The sequence below is a fragment of the Saccostrea cucullata genome, unplaced genomic scaffold, assembly GCF_032062105.1.
Source record: "Saccostrea cucullata isolate Sc308-1 unplaced genomic scaffold, CSIRO_AGI_Scuc_v1 ctg12922, whole genome shotgun sequence".
NCBI lineage: Eukaryota > Metazoa > Mollusca > Bivalvia > Ostreida > Ostreidae > Saccostrea > Saccostrea cuccullata.
In genome coordinates, this window is record NW_026934398.1 from 48,682 (window position 1) to 54,681 (window position 6,000).

A 6,000-nucleotide genomic window follows, 5' to 3' on the forward strand; every position below is an offset into this window, starting at 1 on the left:
TTCAAAATATAATAATTTCCAGAACGAGATCTTGATTTTCACTCGGTAAAGTTGTCCAGACTTGGATAAAACCATTTGTTGTTGCCTCCGAGACAACCATTTTGTTTACAGATCAATGATCAGAATGTGTATAAAAAGTTAAATAGCATATTACCATTCACCATCTTTACGGTATAGAGTTTGCAGTGATTTCATAATAAGCCTGATTTAATCAATGTAGATATAGATGGCAGACATAATGAAGCTTTTTTACTTTGTACTAATATTTTTGGGAGTCGAGTGTCAGGAGCTTCGGTATCATGGGGAATTTTGTCTGAGGTTTTTTGGGAAGCTTCCAATTAAAGACTATCAAACCATTTTCTCGGAAGAGGATCAAACGTTTGGAAGAACGATAAATAAGTGTTCTCAATTTTGTGCACATGACCAACGTTGTATAGGGATAGAAATTTGTCAAATCAGACAGGATTTGTTTCAATGTCGAGTTTGCTGTGAGTGGAAGAAAATAGGAACAAACAACATTGATGAACACCCCGGATGTAAATACTTAGAAATGGTAAAATTTACCACCCAAATATTAACCTAATCTTAGTTTTAATGATTTTTTTTTCTTTGTATCTAGTCTTCATTTTAACCTAATCTTAATTTTTATTTTTAGGTTTTTGTCTTTGGATCTAGCTTCAATTTTTCTTTCCAACTTAGTTTTATGATTGAAAATTGAGTTTATTCGAGCTGTTTATGGTTATAAAACTATACATGAACCATGGATCATCTAGTTATCATTTTGACTTCAATTTTGATAATTTCATGAGACTTCTACATTGTGTATATTGTATGTATCTTACTCTGAATCGATATAAATTCAATGATATACATTTTTAATTTTTAGGAAGATAGGAGCAGTGAAAACTGTAAGTAATTTTTTCATCATTGCAAATTTACCTTTAAAGACTTAATTGTAAAGAAGGTGTGCCTCCTATAGAATTACAGTTATATACCATTTAAAGCAAGACAGAAAAAAAAATAAAAGGCTTCCCTTCAAAAATATATCCACAATTTGTAATTATAAAAGAAATTAGATATCATTTTTAGGGTTTGAGAATATGACATGAACTTGGTCATGTAATCAATTTCTATGACGTCATGTGACGTCACAGTCTAGACCCTCCAAAAGTCTAACGCAGTTTGTTTTCCATACGCTTATCATGTGATCAAGTGCATCTCATTGAAAACTGACCGTAAATTTAATTTTTCAAGGAAGGTCATATCTGTAAATGTAAATATTGAATTGCCTTTCCATTTCAAATTCCCCGATTCCAATTATTGAGTTTCTTTTAGCAGACTTAAGTAAACCTTAAGAAGTTTTGATCAGTCGGCTTATAATTTTTATACAGTAGCCATGAATGCCACAATGAGCACGGCTTACAATATCAACCACTTAGCATCAAACGCAGTAGACGGTATATCAACTTGCATTATAGAATCATCACCGGCTCGAGTAGCACACATTGATCTGGAGATGCGACCATGGCTGAAGATCATTATGAAGAATTCCGTCAATGTTAAGAAAGTGTTGATTTACAACAGACAAGATTGCTGTGGTAAGTCATGTTCATGAATCTTTACACATGTTTTGAAAGAAATTCTGAGAATATACACTTATTTCATTAATACAAGGGGAACAATCAAACTGTTGTCGCGAGGTAATGGGGAAGACCTGGGAAACAGTTTCTCACGTCTTCTTCTATCATTTTAATTAGGAATTCCTAAAGGATACCCTTTAAGATATATAAAATGTTTAATTTTACAGGGAAACGATTTCATAATGTCGAGGTGAACGTAACAGAAATTGGGCACAATACTCCATGTGGATTTTATCCTGGTCCTGGTGAAAGTAAAGATTGCATATTATTTCTGTGTGAAAATGGCGCCCGGGGAGATGGCGTCATAATATCCATTGTCGAAAATGAACAGCCTGTACATTTAGGTGTATGTGAAGTCGAGGAGTTTGGTCAGCCCTAAGACATACAAATGCCGGAGTGTGTGTTTTTGGATTGACCAAATAAATAGGCTAGATTAGCTTTACTTTTTCATCAACAAACGTTTAATTTGTAAATTTAATATTTAAAAAAAAAATTCAAAATGTGAAGAAAAATGAATCTTTGAAAATTACTATCCGAGTACTCTGATTAACAATACATTTATTAATTTGTTCAAAATATGACTGCATAGGAATTAAAAACATATCTTATTCGAAAATTTGATCTATCCGTGTTTTTTTTATAATGAGAAATACCTGGAGATTTATTTTCGTTCACAGAAACTTACGTGTAAGATCATGATAATAAGTAGATTGTACATTTTTCAGAAAAAAAATATCTGATTAAAAATGCTAATATTAAAATATTTTTCGAATTCCTTTTAAAAAAATTAAACAGATTTTATTCACATGTCCATTAGAAATTAGAAATTTATTCATCACCTGCATACGGAGTTTATATCTCTCACTTAATTAGATATGCAATAGCATGCATTACGTATGTACAATTTCTAAAACGAAGTAAGTTGTTGACAAACAAGTTTTTGATGCAATAATATTAGAAGTGTCGTTTAAAGAATAGAATTCATTTCGAATGTTCTATAGTAGATACAATAGCCTTGTTAGGTAATACAATTTTTGATTGAGTTAAATGCTGACTGATGTTTTTACATACTGATTGTTAGTATTGACTGATTATTCATATACCTAATTGACGACGAATTTTCCTGTAATTTCCCGTTCATGATAAGGAGCACACGGCGTGTGTGACCGTTTGGCAGCGGATGCTTACTCTTCGATGGCATTTGATCCCACCTCTGATATTTGTCACTCATCCACGGCATCTGATCCCATCTCTAATGTTTAAGGAGTCCCGTGTTTATTCTGCTCCTATTTTGTATTGTTTAATGGACATTTAAGCTTGAATGCTATTTGTTATCATTATATATTTCATTATTAGTAGAATCAAATTTTGGTTTTTCTTCTTTTCAAACGGGCCCCTGGTGTATCCGGATCTCTATGCATTGAAACGTGATATCAAGTGGACAAATGATAAAGTTTATTACAATGTATGAAATCATATCACAAAATATCGGAGATATTTTTTGTATATTATATAGAATAAGAAATGTAATTATGAAAAAGGTTTTAAAAAAATCTAAAAAGTATAGTAAATAAATGTAAATTGATCTTTCTTTGATTTATTTGATTTTTTGAAACTAGTCATTTTTGTATCATGCGTGACTGCTTCTTTAGTAAAAATGTAACTTGAATTTTATTTCTAGTGATTTGACATCTGCAAAATTTCATACTGAATTTACTAATTAGAACTCAAAAGATAATTTTAAAAGGATGCTGAAAATTCCCCTGAAATAACTTATAGACAGTATCTATTTACTCTGCAAAAGCAGTCCTTTCTGAAATATATCTGAACAATTGTTACTTCTAGTCGTATATCGACGATATTTAATGAACTTTTTAAAAGTTTTATGTGAGTTATGCGTGTGAAAATCACACAGACTTGTCACGTAAGCATATTTTCTGAAGTTCGCTAGCGCTTCATGAAAAAAAAATGCCTACGTGCAAGTCTGTGTGATTTACACATAAACAATTTATAAACTTTAAACCATCCCTTATACAATGTACTTACTCTTTACATATGTAAAAGCACCAAAAATATACTCTGAGTCAATATTTGCATGAATTTCTCGCTGCTCTATATCGTTTTATTTTTACTAACGTCGCTGTAACGTTACTGTGACGTCACGTTAGCGCAAATTTCTCTTAGCATATTTTTACGTGTGAGTATACACGAAAATGGTACTTAGTATTCAAATCAATCTCACAGTTAGTACTGAATAACAGAACTAATATAAATATGTCCAAATGAACTCATGAATTCAGACTGAAATAAATTGCAGAGTCTAATAAGTCTGTATTATATTTTATAATTTGGTGTTGAACTGACCATAGATTATAAGTGAGTATAAACGAGTATAATCAACAAAATGGAATGACAATCGAGATTTTTTTAGCTTTTCTATCGACATTTTCCCTTATTTTGTAGTCATTGGTATATTATGTGTTTGTCTTCTAATGTATTATGGGCACCACTCAGATGTTTTTTTTTCATCATGACATGAGCACTATTATTTTTAATGTTAATGTTTAACGGTGTGCATCCATTTGTTTACTCTGCACACATCATTGAGCACGGACTAACAATAGTGGTGGGTTCATTACGATTTTGCTTTGCACCTCTGCTCTACACCTCACATTGATTTATTAATCTACAAGTGAAAAGGCCTAAAACACGCCTGGATGTATATTTTGGTTTGAAATGCTCAAGAGAGATCTAAATCATATTGTGTATCACGATGAAATAATACTGCTTTAACTAGCTGAAGTCAATTTTTGAAAACTTCCTGAAATGTGCTGAATTCAATAAATTGTATGAGAAATATAAATTAACAGAAAATATTATAGTTTCATAGCAGTGTTTTCACAATTTTTGTTTTTATGACGTCAAAAACTAGTCCGATTTTATATCCTTTTTCAGAAAGATGACAGAATGGACAAAATTTCAACAATTTTAGCTTTAAAATTTATAGAGCACAAGTTTGTTCAGGAACAATATTGACAAATTTCATTGATATTATCATTCTACACATTATATCAAAATATTGATCTTGAACACACATGCGCTCGGTGACTTTTACTCAAGATATCGATGAAATACATGTATGTACATTTTTCTGTAAAATTCATAAAAAACTGAAATTTACGTCACGTTTGTGACGTCATTACGTACGTATGACATCATTACTTATGAAAATATTCAGTGCTTTAAAGTCAGCATATACTCCCCTGTTTAAGAACTTAATTAAATATATCTCCATCAAAGTTTGATTTGGGGGGCAAATATTGGTTAATACCGAATAAAGTTCTTTTTTTTTGACGTAGGACATGTACTTGCATGTCGACTATTTCCCAAGGCGCATCCGAGCGAAAAAAGACCTGCTGGAGGAATTGGAATCTTGCTAACTCCCTCAATGATATACTTTTAACTGTTTATTATACCGATAAAAAGTAAAATGAAATAGAGAATTCCGAAAGAGGGGATATTAGCTTTCACAGCGGGGATTAACTCACTTGACTAACTCACGGGGATTAGTCCATTGACATATTATACCGATAAAAAAGTAAAATCTAGAGAATTACAAATAAATGCGAATTACTTCTAAAGAAGGGATTAGCTCACTTGACTAACGCACGGCCATTCACAGTGATTTCAAGGGAATTATTCAGATTTTCCTACCTTATTTTTATAAAAGAAAAAAATCAGAAGAGGTATAATAAATGGTGATAACGAACTGTATTCAGGATCAAAAACTCATAAAACGATACAAAATAGGAACAGAGCAAATATGAGCCCCTGAACATCAGAGGGTGATCAGGTGCCATGGAGTGGTGAGCATCCCCTGCTGACCGGTCACACCCGCCGTGTATTCCTTGTCATGATCGGAAAAGGACGAAAAATCGATCGTCAATTCTGTGTATAAATGATGGACTAACAATTAGAATGTTTGTCAACAATTTACCTTGTTTTAGAAATTTGTCATATGTAGAGCATGCTCTTGCATATCGAATCAATTGAGATAGATACACTGCATGCAGATGATGAAGGTACATATATATTGCTGCATAAATATAATGTAAATTGAAGATAGAAAAGTTAAAGACATCAATTTTTTGTAGAGTTTGGAGTTTGATCACCATTCACGTCTTTTTCAAGTAAAATATCCAAATATGAAACAGATGTGTCAGACTCTGTGGTATCTTTTATCTCAAATTTACCAGGATATATCGTATCGACATACCAGAATGGGAATCACTATACATGTATAGTCTCCAAAAACAACATAGAATAACAGAAACTCAAGCACCTTTGATGTCGACTTCAG